Raw genomic sequence first — 18,658 nt, 5'->3', positions numbered from 1 at the left:
ATTCATAGTCTTGCTTAAGGCTATATGAAGCCTCTTACACAGTGTTGCAGAACTGTCTTCAGTGACCTTTTAATTGCCTCTGCTGTGCCATAAGCATGTTGGAACACTGTGTTGATGCCATCACACAAATTTAACCTGGTAAACAGAAATAGCAAGTTGTGTGTCAGAGAAATGAAACCCTGTGAACATTACACAGACCCCTGATCAGTGACATTTCTAGGAGTCCAATGATCTGGGGATGCTACAACTTTTTGAGGTAAAAGACAAGATGTTAGATCTTATACCTTGCCTAGTTTTCTTTTGCTGCATAACAAACCACCCCACAACTTAGAGATATAAAAGAAGCCCCTGTCACTGTGCTCACAGATTCCATGGGTCAGGAATTTGGGCAGGACACACCAAGAAAGTCTTGTCCCTACTTCTTCCAGCTTTTCTAAATTGGGGTCCCATGACTGGATTAAGTCCCAATGCCCAGAGGCATCCATTTGTATGTATGTAATGAACTGATTTCTCTCCTGTGTATCTAGAATTGTACTAGCTTTGTGCCATATTTGGGAGAACTCAGAGAACAGTCACTCAAACCATTTCTCTCTTCTGTGGCTCAGACGAGGGAACTCAGTTGGAAAGCTGGCTAAAGCCTTAGGTGGGGAAACTGAAATGGCAGAAAGTGACTGACTCAAAGTGGACTGGAATCTTCTGAAATCATCTTCACCTATTTCTCGTTTCTAGGCTAGATGACTTGAAGCCTACTAGGCTCAGTGAGGACTGTCAATTGGAACACCAACACATGGCCTCATCATTTGGCTTGGACTTCTTCATAGTATGATAGCTTCAGGGTAATTGAAAGAAGAAGTGTCTTGATACACAGAAGAAGCTCCATGGCCTTTTATGACTCAGCCTCAGAAGTCAAGGAGGTAGGAAAATGTGGAGAAAGTCATGTAGAGCACTAGGCACATAGCAGCCAGATGTCTGGTTCATATCCAGGCCCATTAGAGCACATCCCCTGCAGGGGCAGCACTAAACCACTGGGTGAACAGGACGGCCTGTGGATGTCAGCTAGCCTCTCCCCCTAGCTGCTCCAGGACTTGCATGACACAGGAGACATGGGGCAGGGATAGAGGGTCAGCCAGCATGGCCCCAACCACCTGAGTGATGTCTCACCAAGACCAGTCTAGCAACTGCTGTACTGAATGAATTCCTGTCACGTAGAGAAAACTCCATCTGCATAGGCATCCCTAAAGGAGGCCAGCCAGTCACTTGCTAGTAGGTTGCTTTCCACCAGACATTCTTTTATCCTCGAAGCACTGACTTAGTACCAGAAAGAGATAGGGTTAGCCTTCGTTGACACAGTGCCTCGGCCAGCACCACCATGGACTTAACCATCCCGACATATGTACACACCTGGATGTCGGAGGAGTCAACACCCCAGGGGCAATCCTTGACGGATTGGTCCTAAGAGCCAGAAAATGATTCTCTCTTTCATTCCTTGAGAAGATGGTCTTCCAAGGTCCAAGCTGGATGGAGCTCCATTTGACCACACTAGGGACCAGGTTGATGAAGCACCTTGTACTGGCTTACCTCCCATCTTTTTTGACGGCTCTTAATCTCTTGTTCCTGGTACCTGTGTTTCCCAAATAAACCACATACATCACCCTTCTTTCTCAGGTCCTGCTTTCTGAGGGAACCCAGGCTAAGATACTCTCCCAGACCTATTCACAAAACACACTTTTTCAGCGAAATGAGAGGTCCATGTACTATAATTCAAGGAATCTCCACTCACATGAGCACCAAGGTGTCTTTTGGTTTGCTTGTTTGCTTATTTGCTTATTTTTAGGTTAAAACAAGAGTTTGGAAAACACAAAAAAAGCAGGTTCCTGCTTAGCTGTTGCAGACTCTATTCATGAACGTGATGCCCATCACACTGGTCTTCAGGCAGGCTGTGCAGGTGGTGCTCGGCACAGGGGCTTGGCTAAGGAGTGGGTGGGGCTTCATTCACACAAGCAGAGTCCTAGCACAGGCTGCATCTGCCCAGAGGAAGGAGCGTGTGCATGTGTGCTTAATCACCCAGGCACGTCTGACTCTTTGCCACCCTATGGACTGTACTCCTCCAGGCTTCTCTGTCCATGGAATTCTCCAGGCAAGAATACTGGAGTGGGTAGCCATTCCCTTCTCCAGGAGACCTTCCCAACACAGGGACTGAGCCTGGGTCTCCTGCATTGCAGGCCTCCCTGGTGGCTCAGCTGGTAGAGAATCCGCCTGCAATGTGGGAGACCTAGGTTTGATCCCTGGGTTGAAAAGATCCCCTGGAGAAGGGAATGGCTACCCACTCCAGTATTCTTGGCCTGGAGAATTTCATGGACAGAAGAACCTGTCGGGCTACAGTCCATGGGGTAGCAAAGAGTCGGACATGACTGAGAGACTAAGCATAGCACAGCGCTCCTGCATTGCAGGTGGATTCTTTACCATCTGAGCCATCAGGGAAGCCCAAGGAAGGAGTTTCCTAATTCCAGAAAGGGACAGTCAGCTCACTGAGCCATGGGCCTGAGAAGTGCTTCCATACAAAGAGGGCACATTTTCTTCTTTTGTCTTTTAGTTCATACTTCTTTATTATTAGAAACTCTTGAATATCTTTTGGAGTGTTCACTAGTCATAGCATATCATCTATAATTTGCCTATTTGTATTTGACCAATTTTTAAAAATTAATTTTTATTGGAGTATAGCTATTTTAAAATGTTGTGGAACTGGAGGAATCAACCTACCTGACTTCAGGCTCTACTACAAAGCCACAGTTATCAAGACAGTATGGTACTGGCACAAAGACAGAAATATAGATCAACGGAACAAAAGAGAAAGCCCAGAGATAAATCCACGCACATATGGACACCTTATCTTTGACAAAGGAGGCAAGAATATACAATGGATTAAAGACAATCTCTTTAACAAGTGGTGCTGGGAAATCTGGTCAACCACTTGTAAAAGAATGAAACTAGAGTACTTTCTAACACCATACACAAAAATAAACTCAAAATGGATTAAAGATCTCAACGTAAGACCAGAAACTATAAAACTCCTAGAGGAGAACATAGGCAAAACACTCTCTGACATACATCACAGCAGGATCCTCTATGACCCACCTCCCAGAATATTGGAAATAAAAGCAAAAATAAACAAATGGGACCTAATTAACCTTAAAAGCTTCTGCACATCAAAGGAAACTATTAGCAAGGTGAAAAGACAGCCTTCAGAATGGGAGAAAATAATAGCAAATGAAGCAACTGACAAACAACTAATCTCAAAAATATACAAGCAACTCCTACAGCTCAACTCCAGAAAAATAAACGACCCAATCAAAAAATGGGCCAAAGAACTAAATAGACATTTCTCCAAAGAAGACATACAGATGGCTAACAAACACATGAAAAGATGCTCAACATCACTCATTATCAGAGAAATGCAAATCAAAACCACTGTGAGGTACCATTTCACACCAGTCAGAATGGCTGCGATACAAAAGTCTACAAATAATAAATGCTGGAGAGGGTGTGGAGAAAAGGGAACCCTCTTACACTGTTGGTGGGAATGCAAACTAGTACAGCCACTATGGAGAACAGTGTGGAGATTCCTTAAAAAACTGGAAATAGAACTGCCTTATGATCCAGCAATCCCACTGCTGGGCATACACACTGAGAAAACCAGAAGGGAAAGAGACACGTGTACCCCAATGTTCATCGCAGCATTGTTTATAATAGCCAGGACATGGAAGCAACCTAGATGTCCATCAGCAGATGAATGGATAAGAAAGCAGTGGTACATATACACAATGGAGTATTACTCAGCCATTAAAAAGAATACATTTGAATCAGTTCTAATGAGGTGGATGAAACTGGAGCCTATTATACAGAGTGAAGTAAGCCAGAAGGAAAAACACCAATACAGTATAATAACGCATATATATGTAATTTAGAAAGATGGTAACAATAACCCTGTGTACGAGACAGCAAAAGAGACACTGATGTATAGAACAGTCTTATGGACTCTATGGGAGAGGGAGAGGGTGGGAAGATTTGGGAGAATGGCATTGAAACATGTAAAATATCATGTATGAAACGAGATGCCAGTCCAGGTTCGATGCACGATACTGGATGCTTGGGGCTAGTGCACTGGGACCACCCAGAGGGATGGTATGGGGAGGGAGGAGGGAGGAGGGTTCAGGATGGGGAACACATGTATACCTGTGGCGGATTCATTTTGATATTTGGCAAAACTAATACAATTATGTAAAGTTTAAAAATAAAATAAAATTAAAAAAAAAAAATGACACCAGAATTGAACTTCAGAAAAGTCAAAAAAAAAAAAAATATATATATATTGTGTTGGTTTCTGCCATATAGCAAAGTGAATCAGCTAAATGTATACATATATCCCCTCTTTTTTGGATTTCCTTCCCACCCAGGTCACCATAGAACACTGAGTTCCCTGTGCTATATAGTAGGTTCTCATCAGTTATCCATTTTATACATTGTAGTGTATATATGTTAATTCCAATTTCCCAATAAGGAGGGCACATTTTCTAATCATCAGAAAATCATCCTATGAACCAGCAAAAAATAGCATTCACCCTACTCCCACTTCTGCTACTCAGCTCTTGATGGCCCCATGTTGGGTTCAAAGCTAAGCACATTTTCTTAATTAATTTAATGACTCAGAACACAGCTCAGCACATATTTTAAAGTTTTCAGGTCCAGAAGCTTGAGAAAAAAATATTTTTGTAGTTGTAAGGAATTTTAGAGATCATCTAAGGCTAGGTCAACCCCTACATTTCACAGATGAGGAAACTGAGTCCAGATCTGCTTTTACATCACCTTCTCCTCCCACCAGCCTGGATGCCAGGGTCTAGCCAGTGTGCTGCTACGTAGCATTAGTGACTTAGCTCAGACTCAAGTAAAGAACTGCTGTCATTGACTAAATAATCCCTTTCCTGAAAGCAACTTTGTGAAGATAAGTGAGAAAACAAAGCAGCAATCAACACTGTGCAAACTTAAATACACATTTTTCTCTTGCGCATGATGTTTTTGGAGGAATTGCCTTTTTTTTTTTTTAATAAACACTAGGCAATCTCCTTTGACTTTGGTTACTAGGCATCTGTAAAATTGAGGACATATTATTGCATTCATATTATTTCATTGTACCTTGCATGCCAGGCCATAAGAAAAAAAAAAAAAAGAATAAAAGAAAAAGAGATTTGCTGAATAGCCATTTGATTGTGTTTTCAACAAGCTATGGACATTACATTGGGGCCTTTTGACTTGCTGGTGGCACAGCTTTGAGCATGTTCTGTTGTAGTTTGTAACTGATCACATTCCACTGTAAAATGAAAGATGAGACTGACAAAAAAATCTAATTATAAAGCCACTATTCAAGAGGAAGCCAAGAGAGAGATGCAGGTAAGCTAGTTTCAAAGACATGAAATAGAGTAGGAAAGACTGCTGCAGCCCAGGCTTAAAGAATTTGTGAATTCCAGTGTGAGCTCTGTCAGTTACCTCAACATTTGTGTTGACTTGACTTCATGACCTCGGCCAGGTGATTGCCCCTGACCTTTCTCTGGCTAATAGAAAAAACCAATGATGGCGATGTGCTGGGCAACCCCAGGCTCTTCTTTGTCCTAGAGCAGGCAGCTAAGCTGGAGCACACACTTGCCATGGCTTGCCAGGGTGTAGGAATTGGAAAATTGAGGACTCATAGGCTGACCTGAGCCCCTCAGTTCCCACAATTCTGCTCTCTATTCTAACTGATCTCAAGGGATACGAGACTGAGAAACAGGCTACTCACCTGCCCCGACCTGCCAACTGCCTTCTGCCAGGGGACTACACACCTGGGAGAAGTGACCCTGGAGGAAGGGAGATTTGAAGGATGGACAGGCGTTCACAGATCATCGCCTGCACGGTCTTCCAAAACTCGAGGGAATTGTTTTGCATCTTAGGCAGGCAGAGAATGATCAACCTCAAACCCGATGTGACCTTGCCCCCTTCAAAAGTAGCAGGGCGAGAAAGAGTGGGTATTTTTGTGTAATGCTGAACCCTATTTCCTGGTTGGAGCCCTAACTCTGTTGCTTATCAGCTCTGTGACTTGACGCAGCTACCATCAATGCTACCAGATGTTACCGCAGCTAACATCTCTCTACCTCAGTTTCCTTTCGTGGGAACTGGGGAAAATAACCACTAATAAGAACTGAAACTTTCAAATTGTGATGCTGGAGAAGATTCTTGAGAGGCCCTTAGACAGCAAGGAGATCAAAGCAGTCACTCCTAAAGGAAACCAACCCTGAATATTCACTGGAAAGGCCTGTTGCTGAAGCCGAAGCTCCAATAGGTCAGCCACGTGATGCGCAGAACTGATTCACTGGAAAAGGTCCTGATGCTGAGAAGAACTGAAGGCCAAAGGAGAAGGGGCGGCAGAGGGTAAGATGCTTAGATAGCATCACCACCAACTCAATGGACATGAATTTGAGCAAACTCTGGGAGATAGTGGAGGACAGAGGAGCCTGGTATGTGGGTCACAGTTCATAGGGTCACAAAGAGTCGGACACAACTTAGCAACTGAACAACAAACCGCTAACAGTTACCGGCTGCTTGCTAAAGCACCAGACCCATTGCAGAGCCCTTTACTTACATCTATTCATTTACTCCTCATAATGACCTCATGAAGCAGACACTGTAATTGTCCCCATTTTACAAGTGGGAAAACCAAGTCACACAGCTGGGAAGTGGAAGAGGCAGGATTCAAAGCCCAGCGGGCTGGCTGCATTATGCGTGCTCTGAGCCACTCAGTGGAGTGGGAACGGTGTTACCTCCTTCACAGGGTTGCTGAGAGGCTTAATGAGTTGGTCATATGAAGTGCTTAGAGCCTGCAGTGCTGGCCACCTTGTTAGCGCTCAGGAGTCACGGGCTGCCACTGTTTCTCTAGTTCTGCTCTCATCGGGGGCTGATGAAGGAGACACTGAAGCGCAAGAGGACATGTGAGCAGAGATGGGCCGGCAGGAAACAGCAAGATCATCATGACTTGGGTCTTCCTTTCCCTGGAAGTCCCCTTTTTCCCCCAGGCAGCAGAGATGATATTACTGGGATCCAAGAATGCACCATTTTATCTCTGTACAACACTCCACAAAGACTTTCTGTGCTCACGTGGGCCAGGTGATCTGTGATCCCGTCTCCATGCTTTTGAGGTTCTGAGCACAGGCAGCAAAATCAAGTCACTCACCTCACACAGCTTTAAGAGGTGCTTCCTTTCTGTTTCAGTTTCCTGGCTAAGAGATACCCATTTTCTCCAGAGAACTGAGACCAAGCGTGGGCTGGGGCGGGGAGGGGGCTCTTCTCCTTGTGTTTGCTGCACATTCTCCATCACCAGACCCATTTCCTGCACTCTCGGCCCTCTTCTGTGCCCCGGGAGGCTAACCTCTATGTACAGTTTAGCCAGATCCCCTTGTCAGCAGGCTTCCAGTTGGGCTTGGTCAGTGGGAGGCATCAGTAGATAAGAAAAAAGGCAGGAGAACAGGATCAGAGGGGACTTCCCTGGCAGCCCAGTGGTTAAAACTTCACCTTCCAACACAGGGGATGCAGGTTCAATCCCTGGTCAGGGAGCTATGATCCCAACATGCCTCATGGCCAAAATCAGAGCATAAAAAAAAAAAAAGAACAAAAGAAGCAATATTGTAATCAATTCAACAAATACTTTTAAAATGGTCTACATAAAAAATGAATAAATTTTTTAAAAAAGAGAAAGATCAGATCAGAGCTTCCCTGTTTCACTGGTGTCTGACAAGGGCAATGGCCTTCACTGTTACAGCTTCCATCAAGGGTCCCCTCCTCCACAGCCCCGCCCTGCTTCCTCCTCTAGACCCAGTGCCCTAAGGCTGCTCATGGCTCTTCCCACTGTTCCTAGTGTCTGGGTGCCTAGTCACCCTTGCTTGCTTCCCTCACCCACGCTACACCACTGTAAACTGTGGCTTAATCAACACTCTACATCTCCACCATTTGGTTGAACTCAGGTCCCTGCCAGGACCTTGGCTGATATACCTGTGTGCATGGGGACCATTTTACCCAGGAAGCCCAGAGGTAGAGCTGTATCTGTTCCATTAATGATTATAAGTTAATCTGGGTGTAAATGCTGACTCACACTTTGCTAATGTTGATGAACATTAAAATTGGAAGTGACAAGGATGAGAAAGAAAACAAATAGTACACATACTCTCAGCGCCAAAGATAAGCATTATTTTACCACGCACATTTTTCTTATCACAAAGGGATCATGCATTGCTTATTGGCTTAAATATATTCTGAATAATTTTCTTCATCAGAGAATACACTTAAACACTAATGAATTCACTTCTGTCTAATTCCCAGGTTGTTCAGTGGGTAAAGAATCCACATGCAATGCAGGAGACACAGGAGACTCGGGTTCAATCCATGGGTCAGGAAGATCCCCTGGAGAAGGAAATGGCAACCCACTCCGGTATTCTTGCCTGGAGACTCCAATGGACAGAGGAGCCAGGCGTGCCATGGTCCACAGGGCCATAAAGAATTGAACATGATTGAAGCGACGGAGCACACCTCTAATTCCTAATGGCTACATCTTTTTTTGGGTGTTAGTTCTAAAAGGTCTTGTAGGTCTTCATAGAACCGTTCAACTTCAGCTTCTTCAGCATTACTGGTTGGGGCATAGGCTTGGATTACAGTGATATTGAATGGTTTGCCTTGGAAACGAATAGAGATCATTCTGTCGTTTTTGAGGTTGCATCCAAGTACTGCATTTCGGACTCTTTTGTTGACCATGATGGCCACTCCATTTCTTCTGAGGGATTCCTGCCCGCAGTAGTAGATATAATGGTCATCTGAGTTAAATTCACCTATTCCAATCCATTTTAGTTCACTGATTCCTAGAATGTCGACATTCACTCTTGCCATCTCTTGTTTGACCACTTCCAATTTGCCTTGATTCATGGACTTGACATTCCAGGTTCCTATGCAATATTACTCTTTACAGCATCAGCCCTTGCTTCTATCACCAGTCACATCCACAGCTGGGTATTGTTTTTGCTTTGGCTCCATCCCTTCATTCTTTCTGGAGTTATTTCTCCACTGATCTCCAGTAGCATATTGGGCACCTACTGACCTGGGGAGTTCCTCTTTCAGTATCCTATCATTTTGCCTTTTCATACTGTTCATGGGGTTCTCAAGGCAAGAATACTGAAGTGGTTTGCCATTTCCTTCTCCAGTGGACCACATTCTGTCTGTGAGGAAGGCTGAGCGCCGAAGAATTGATGCTTTTGAACTGTGGTGTTGGAGAAGACTCTTGAGAGTCCCTTGGACTGCAAGGAGATCCAACCAGTCCATTCTGAAGGAGATCAGCCCTGGGCTTTCTTTGGAAGGAATGATGCTAAAGCTGAAACTCCAGTACTTTGGCCACCTCATGCGAAGAGTTGACTCATTGGAAAAGACTCTGATGCTGGGAGGGATTGGGGGCAGGAGGAGAAGGGGACGACAGAAGATGAGATGGCTGGATGGCATCACTGACTTCATGGACGTGAGTCTGAGTGAACTCCGGGAGTTGGTGATGGACAGGGAGGCCTGGCGTGCTGCGATTCATGGGGTTGCAAAGAGTCAGACACGACTGAGCCACCGAACTGGACTGAATGGCTACATAGTATTCTACCTAGGCCAGTTCCATAGTTTAATTAGTCCTCTACTAACAAACATTTAGGTTGGTTCCAGTTTTCCTTGTTATAAACACTGCTGTCATAAACATCCTTGTAGGATACAAAATACTACTTAAAAATGCAACACAATAAACTGGGGCTTCCTGAAGCAAAGCTGCCCTATGCTGCAGCAGTATGGTCACTCCCTCTCAAGAGATAACAACATCAGCCTTCCAGGCCTCCCACTGATGTTGCAAGGTTCAACTGAGAAAATGTATATGCAAGTTCTTTACAAGCTGTGAAGTGTATGGGCTGGTTCTGATAGCGCCATCTTCTTCTTTCACAACCCTGCAAGGCAAGCATGGTGCACATACCCTCAAGGCACATGGTCCTGACAATTTTAGCAGGCATAAAGCATGGAAGGCTTCCTTTTAGGCTTTTATATATTTATTTCTCTTTAGCACAACACAACAAAGAATTGTGTGTAAGGAAAGCAGCCTTCCTGTACTAGAGTAAACTAGCAGCTGGCAGTACATTCAATCAGCACATTAACTCATTGTGTCCCTTCCAGAGGACTGTTTCCAACAATTGAAGGAATCTGAGTTGCCTGACAGGTCCCCAGGGCCCTGAGGTCCCTCCCCGCCAATACTGGTTAGCCCCGCTCCTGCCGCTGATTAGTCATCATGGCCACTCTCTGGTCCTTTCCTGAGAGTCTCTTCTACAAAGCACTTTGGCTAACTCTGCTTGATTTAAAAAACTGAGCAATAGTTTAGCTTTCATGGACATTTTTATGGCAAATATAGAAACTACACTGACATCTCATATAGAAACCATCCCCATGCTCAGAAGAAAGCACTCTGTTTGGGACAAATTCTTGATTTGCCTTCTGAATGTTTTCTGCTCTTGCTAAGGCTGCTGCTGCTGCTGCTGCTAAGTCGTTTCAGTCGTGTCCGACTCTGTTCGACCCCATAGACAGCAGCCCACCAGGCTCTGCCGTCCCTGGGATTCTCCAGGCAAGAACACTGGAGTGGGTTGCCATTTCCTTCTCCAAAGCATGAAAGTGAAAAGTGAAAGTGCAGTCGCTCAGTCGTGTCTGACTTCTAGCGACCCCATGGACTGCAGCTCACCAGGCTCCTCCATCCATGGGATTTTCCAGGCCAGAGTACTGGAGTGGGGTGCCATTGCCTTCTCTGTATTGCTAAGGCAATACTGTTAAAGTGTCAAACACAGCTTCCTGGAGAAAGAGTCTTACGCAGTTTCCAAGTCTTCATGAAAGGTACTCAGCAAGTTTTAAAAATCTGACTGGGGTCATGCCTAATGTTACTTGTTAATCAGTGTGAGAAGAAAAGGTTTCTATATGTTAAAGCCGTTTTGTTCTACCAAGATGAGTGAGGTTCTGGGGTGTGAAAATGCTATATGATTGCTTGCTTTCTATTGTGGTTTGGTTTTTCAACAAAAAGTCAGTAAAGGGGACGTAACCCTACTTTATAATGTCAAGAAGAGTTTTACCTTAAGTCCTCATGAAAGAAGAAAAGGCACAAAGCCTTCTCTCTCTTTTCTCAACTACTGGGTCGTTTTCATCTCTTCTGGGAGGGACATAAAGGAGGCACAGGACACAGTGTTTATGTAACTAGCCGCCACAGTGAGAGAGGCCTCCGGCTTGTTTTCTGTGTGAATCGAGGAAGCACCTGCCACCTCATCAGACAACCTGATCCAGGGGTCTTGGCAAGGAAAGGTCTGCGTGCCTCGCACAGAGATACTGAAATTGCTTTTGTTTCCTTCCTGCCTAATTTTATCTCTGCAGCTATTTCACTGTTTCCATGGGTTTATTCCTTTCCATCACTACTTCTGCCCCCCCTCCCTTTTTTTACAGTCGTCTATTCAACCAAAGAAAATGAATAAGAAAAATAATTGTGATAGTGAAAAAAAAAAAAAAAAGACGACTCAAAACTGCCATGTGTGAGACCCAGGGGAGTCCCTGATTAATTTTCATTTTCATCATTTAGTTCCAAGCTTGGCCTGATTCAGTAAATGTGTGAATAAGTCTGGTCATGCACTAGATTTCCTTGCAGCTTTACAAAAAAAATGAACCAGCCCAAGTCTCTTTCTCACCAGGATAGTCTCGTGATATGCAAGAACTATGATTCCACGTACAAGGGATCCTGATAGCACAGCGGGAGACCTTGGTTATAGAACAATTCCCAGAGTGGGAACTTTCATAGATCTTAGAAAGCACCCACCTAACACTGAAAGCATCACATTGCAGACAGAAGCGTCCACTCCTTTGTTTCTGCTTCCTTGTCTTTTCTTGGATCCATGACTCCTACCCATCTTGTATGCTCAAAATACTGACTCTGAAAAAAAATGAAGTAGCAAATAGGTACAAGGGTTAGAACTTTGAGTCTAATTTGAAAAACAACACCAGCAGGATAATAGTACCACAAGTACTTGTGAAAATCCAAAAACATGGGGAGCTCACTCTATGTTGGGAACAATCAGGAAAGGCCCTGTGCAGGTAGCAGCAGAGGTGAGCTGGATGTGGACAGGCGGGAAGATTGGATGGGACTGAACAAGCTGGGCAGGGGGAGAAGAGATGAGCCTTAGAGGAGTTCTAGCTGATAGGTGAGAAGGTGAGCTGGAATGGGCATGTTAAGGAAAAACTGAGTCTGGCTGAAAGAGTTTTCATGAAAAGGTCATGGCATCTAGGAGGGCATGCCATTAGGAACCAGTTAAATCACTGGCAGTTATTTGGACTGGATTCTACAGGCCACAGAAAGTCACTGGACATTTTTAGGCAGAACAGTGGCAGGGAAAAGCTATCTTTAAAGAAGAGCAATGTGGCCCTGATAACCCACATGGATGCCAAGACTCCAGCAAAGCCCAGCTGCCAGCCTTGAGGCCTGGGAGAAGACGGTGGCCATGGCAATGGAGAGAGAAGAAATGAATGGCCAACACCGGCACCGAAGACTTGACAGAACTCTGGGAGCTGCCCGGCATCCTCTCAGGAAATACCTTATGGATAAAACCTTTCCTCCGCCTAATCTATTCCTTTAGTTTCCCCTGACAGTCTGACCCATAATGCTGTGCTAAGGTGTTAGGGGCAGATGATGACTTAAAATAGGAGCAAGAGAACTTGCAACTGACCAGTGACTAGAAACATTAAGCAGTAGGCACACTGTAAGAACTCACTTCTCATAGAATTCCTTCAAAATTCTGGTAAGATACAGTTTTCAATAGAACAAAACCAAAAGAATTGGATAGGGTTTGGGGGAATCATACGAGAAGCTGTTTACTCGAGATTTTACTTCAAGCTGTGGCATGTGGCTTGTGGTTGATTGCCATGACACTAAGAAAGCAAGTTAGCCTGGATTAAATATCAGTTTTATGCTTTCCAAATTACCTTGATTTCTCAGGGTCCTTGCCCTCCACACATCTGGCCTCCAGGAATGAGTCATTTAAAGTGGCACCCCCAAACAGAAGTTTCTGTTCTCTTCCATTGCGCTAACGTGTTCTCTGTACTTGGACTGCCTGTTAAACAAATTAGGGAGGAAAACAGGAGTATCTAAAAGCAGCCATGCAAAGTTCCACAGGCACAGGGTCTGAGGGAAACTCAGCCAGGCCAAAATGACCTCAGGCATCTGCCAAGGAGAAGAACCTTGCTTCTAAGAATGTTCTGCAGCCTTCTGCATCTCATTCCCTGACAGGCATCAGTGGTGTGACAGTTAGGTGTGGTGGGTGGGCATTTCTGTGGGCTGGCAGCCTATTTTAACTTCCAACTGTGGGAGTGAGCTTTAACTCTGTGCTAAAATTAGGGGAATCCAGCAACTCCTGTGGTTATTTCAATCAGTTCCCACTTATTGAGTAGCAGCAGCACAGTTAAGTAATAACATGGTAACCTTGCCAAGACATAAATGAAATGCTGAGTGTTGCCCAGTTGGATCTGAAATCACTTCAGTGATCTAAGTGGAGAACCAAACCAACAAAAGAGCTGCTGGCACCTCTGGGTTGAGGGGAGCTGGGGACATGGCGAGTGTCCCCAGAGTAGTTCTTCTGACGCTTGGGGAAAATGTAAGGGAGAGGAACCGATTGGCCTGGGAGTCCACATCTCCTTGAAGAAACATCAGGAGTGAGGTTTGGTCAGGAAGCCTGAGTTTGATCTACCCTCGCAGAGACCATGCAAGAGTGACTCACCGCCAGAGCCAGGGCACCCAAGTAGACCTTGGTCCCAGTGGTGGGTTCACACCACAGTAACGAATGTAATACCGACCTAGAGAAGCAGCTTCTGTGGCTGTGCTGTGCCAAACACTGCCCTGGCTGGCTCTGCTTTGAGAGGAGGTTTTCCTCTAGCTGAGAAAGAACAGGGCCAGGATGCCAACACCCAGTTCAGACCAGGTGGCCAAGGTTAAGCGGAAGGGGAAAAGAAGGCAGGTGGTAGAACCAGAAGCCTTGAAGAAAGGTTCTATTGAGGATGTTAACAGCACTAAGGGGCTGATCACCCCCAAACCATCCCCACTGGATTGGGGTTAGAGTGCAGGGGAGGGGGCGGAGGAGACCTGAGGTGGTGAAGCTCATTGATAGCCACACATTGACCCAGACAAACCCCAGGCTTGTGGATTATGCAGGGCTTTTCATTTCATCTTCCCCATGCTGTGTTGACCCTTTTCCTCTGGATGGTTAGGCTGATTGGAGTTCAAGTCCAGCCCGCCCTCCAGGGGCAGAAGTTCCACAAGGACAGGGGTAGCAGGTGGCAGGATGCCTGGCAGCCATCACACAGGTCTGCCTACCACATACACCGTCACCATCTAGCCCATCTGAGAGCCAGAAGGAGAACAGGAAAGAAGAAAAAGGGAAATCGGCTGATTGTGCTGATGCCTTCCTGTGAATGTCAACTCTGGATGCACTCCAGAGTTATCTAGGGAGCGTCTTAAAAATACTGATACCTGGACCCTACCAATCACCTAGGTTAACTGGTCACAGGCAGGACTTGGAAGTGTAAAAGTGTTAGTCGCTCAATTGTGTCCGACTCTTTGCGACCCCAGGGACTGTAGCCCACCAGGCTCCTCTGTACATGGAATTCTCCAGGCAAGAATACTGCAGTGGGTAGCCATTCCCTTCTCCACGGGACCTTCCTGATTCAGGGATTGAAACCCAAGTCTTTCACATTGTAGGCAGATACTTTACCATCTGAGCCATGGCTTCGGAACTGTTGGATCTCCCCCTTGTGATTCCAATGAGCAACAGGCATGGCACACACCACTTCAGCCTTTCCTGCAGAGGCTAGGTAAGGGAGAAGACTGAAGTTTAGACTAACAGAGAAAGCATGGGCACAGACTTTCGGAGTTTCCAGGAGGAGTGCCCTATTAAAGGGGGCCGGACCAGTGTCCCTCGTCCCTTACCTGAAAGCTGACTCACTTCCACACCTTCCTGACAAGGAGCCTCTGGAAACCCCTCCTCCCTGCCAAACGCACATGTGGCCAAGCAACCCTCAGTGGGACACAGCTGACTGCCTGAAGGTCACCTTATGTGGAGCTGATTTCAATGATCTCTTCTATTCTTATTCTTATCGTTTGAGTTTCAGCAGAAAGGCACAAAGAAAATTTCACATAATGTAAAAAAAAATAAAAAATCTGAGCACCAGCTGTATTACTGGATTGAAGGTTTGGTCCTGTTATACTTCAAACAATGAGGAAGCCTGCTCAGGTCAGAGTGGCAGAGCTCAGCAGCAGTGAAGCTCCTCTGTCCTTTCTTGACCCCTAGAAACCCACCTGTCCCACGTCCCATGCCCTGCACACCACAGCATCTTTCATATTCTAACAGTACCAGGAGTTAAAAGCTGAATGCATTTCTTTGCCTTTTGTTTGAACAATTGCCTTCACTGCTTCATCCTGAAATTGGGGCTCTACTGAAAAGTTAGTAGCTTTTGTTTCATTAATGAATGAATGAATGTTTTCATCCAACAAATCTTTAAGTCTATTCCTTGCCAGGCAGTGTGGGGTTCCAGGAGAGAGAATGGCCGGGCAAATGCAGCCACTGCTCCCCCTTCACGGGAACCTTCCCTGAGGAATCCTACGAACACATGTTAATCACAGCTGTGCCCCCCTGGGCCTGATCTGGTGGGAACTTTGGGGAAGAGAGGCTTGAGCTAAGATGCGAGGGTGAGGAAGAGTTGACTCTGGGAAGGCTCGGGGCTGGGAGGATGGTCCAGGCAGAGGAGCTGAGTGGGGAGGGGACACATGTAGGAGGAACTGAGAAAAGAGCTGTGCGTGACTGAGGCCATATTAAAATATGTCATCACTAACCTAAGGTCAATAGAAGGGCCTCAAAATGTGTTTACCAGTCCAGGGTAAATGTAAAGATGTCAGAAAGAGCTTCCAAATTTTGTACCCTCCTACCCCTAATTCATATCATTTCTTTCCATTTAAAACATGGAGATCTCCTCTTTGAAACGGCAAAATCCTTTTTAAATACCCAAAGGCCTGTATAATTTCTTCATTCAGGTATTCATTCTACAACTATTCCCAAGTACCCACTATGTGCTGGGCACTGCCTCTTGGCTTCTGCCCATACAGAGCTCACACCAGGGGAGAGACACAGGCAGCAACAACAGGAGAGTTGCCAGGGTTCCCGCACACCACCCCGAGAGCTCCTGATAGTCCCAGTGCCTCCCTGCACCAGTCGTCCTCAAATTGGCATTAGCATGCACAGAGTGAGACAGGAGCAAAGAAAACAAGGTCCCAGCTCTCACCAGCCTCGTGACGAGAGACAGGTAACACGTAACAAAAACATATGCATACACAAAAATCAGGCAGTTACAAATGCAATAGAAAATAAGTCAGGGAAGGGGGATACCAGATGATGAAGGACTTGCTGTTTTAGATTCATTAGTCAAAGAAGGTTTCTGCTTAAGCAACTTTTGTGCAGAATATGCTCGGATGCTGCATAAAGGAACAGCTTTCCACAGAGACGGGAAAGCCAGAACAAAGATCCTGACATAGAAACCTGCTTTGCATGTTCCAGAAACATAGGGAAGTCAGGGTACCTGGACAGGGGGAAACGGAGTCAGGGAAGCAAGAGGAGGAGAGGGTGGTGATTTCAGAGAAGAAGGCAGGAGCCAGACCACAGAGCATCTTGCAGGGGACAGTAAGGAGTTTGGACTCTGAGTTGCAGTAGGAAGTCAGCATCTGTAAGAAAGCTACATGCAGGTGGCTAAGTGTTGAGAGAAAATAAATCAGGTTAAGGGGATGGAGAGACTGGAAGACCAGGGAGGCTCTTTCAAACAAGCAGTCAGAGAAGTTCTCTCTCTCAGAAAGTGACTTTAGGGCTGAATCTTAAACTATCTGAAGTAGCAGTCATGCAGATATCTCTGAGAAGCTACTTCCAGGCAGAGGAAATAGCACTAAGGTGGGAATAAACGACATCTTCTAGAAAGAGCAAGGAGATCAGAATGACTGGTCTGCAGTATGGGAGGAAGAATGGGAATATAAAGGGCCAGGAAAGCAGGTGAGGGCTGGTTCAAAAGGCCCTTAGAGGCCAGAGTAGGCCTTTTATTCTAAATCACTTGAAGATATTGGAGAATTTTCAGTAGAGAAATGACATATTTGTTTTACTAGGATGACTGATTGCTGTGTTGAAGACAGACAATAGCAGGGAAGAACTGGAAGTATTGAGACCCGATAGGAGGCAGCTGCAATAGTTGGGGCCTAGAATGGCCATGCTATGCCTGGCGATGCCAGCGGTGATTAGGTTCTGGATCTGTTCTGAAAGAACCGGCAGTACTCCAAGATGAATTGGATGCAGAGGTGGAGAAAGGGGGAAAGCAACGATGGATTTTGTTTTTGTTGTTTGTTGGCTTGTTAAGGGAATCGGATCAAAGTGCAGGGGATTTTGATGGTTAGTCTTAACCAAGAAAAGTGTGGTGCAAAACCAAAGCCTTAGGCACTGTGAAGGGCTACAGCCTGGCCATGATGGAGCTCTGGAGGGAAAAGAAGAGGGCCATGAGACTGGGACAAAAGGAGCAAGGAGAGAAAGGAAGGCCTGGGCCCCCAAGGAGAATGAGCCTGGGGAGATCCTCTGAAGGCAGACTCCACACTTTTGCGCCTACCTTGTTTTTCAATCGTGATACAGTAAAATTGACTTTGTGTCTGTGTGTGTGTATGGATGTGCAGGTCTATGGATTTTAGCACTTGTATGGCCACATATAGCCACCACCAAAATCAGGATACAGAACAATTCCATTACCCAGAAAATTCCCTTGAGATATTCCTTAGCTCTGTGCTATAGCTTTGTTCTTTTGACACTGTCATATAAATTAAATCATATAGTACATAATCTTTAGAGATTTGATTCTTTCACTCCGAATGCCTTTCAGATGCCTTTGAGATTCATCCAAATTGGTGCTTGTTATCGCTGAATAAGTATTCCATTGGATGGAAGCACCACAGTTTGTTTATTCATTTACCTATTGAAGGGCATTTGGATTATTGCCAGATATGGGCCATTATCAAAGAAGCTGTTCCAGATATTCTGGTATCAGTTTTTGTGAGAAGATAAGTTTTCACTTCTCTAGGGTAAGTACCCAGGAGTGGGACTGCTAGGTGGTACAGTAAGGATGTGTTCAACTTTATAAGCATCTGCCAAACTGTGCTCCAGAGTGGTTAGTCCATTCTGCATTCCTATTAGAGTTTGTCATTTACCCTGCCTCTTCACCAGCACTTTGTGTTGTGAGCTTTTTTATATTTTAGCCATTCTAATTGATTCTTAGTGGTATACAATTTTGGTTTTAATCTGCATCTCCCTTATGACTAACAATGTTGAGCATCTGTTTATGTGCTTATCTGCCATCCTTTAGTTCTCTTTGGTATTCTTTTGTCCACTTTTTAACTGGTTGCTTGTTTTCTTCCTGTTGACTTTGGAGAGAGCTTCATATATTCTGGATACAAGTTCTTGTTCAGACATGTAACTTGTAA

The 18,658-nt window shown here is 45.2% G+C and overlaps 1 long non-coding RNA gene across 5 annotated transcripts in view; it reads right to left on the bottom strand.

Annotated features, from left to right (window-relative positions):
* The window catches only part of LOC147350425 (uncharacterized), a 217,361-nt gene that overhangs the window by 49,952 nt on the left and 148,751 nt on the right, over positions 1-18,658 (bottom strand). For 4 of the 5 annotated variants that reach the window (XR_015148840.1, XR_015148838.1, XR_015148836.1 and 1 more), the window contains 3 exons: positions 14,874-14,969; positions 13,093-13,220; positions 11,933-12,046 (listed from right to left, as the gene is read on the bottom strand). This is a non-coding gene — a long non-coding RNA (uncharacterized LOC147350425). The remainder of the gene's footprint in view (positions 1-11,932; positions 12,047-13,092; positions 13,221-14,873; positions 14,970-18,658) is intronic. The other variant, XR_015148839.1, reaches the window with a different exon arrangement.

This window comes from Bos grunniens, chromosome 20, assembly GCF_055505025.1.
Source record: "Bos grunniens cultivar Pamir isolate PY7600 chromosome 20, Bosgru_T2T1.0, whole genome shotgun sequence".
Lineage (NCBI taxonomy): Eukaryota > Metazoa > Chordata > Mammalia > Artiodactyla > Bovidae > Bos > Bos grunniens.
Note: the sequence above shows the minus strand (reverse complement) of the source record. Positions and strands in the feature narration are given on the sequence as shown.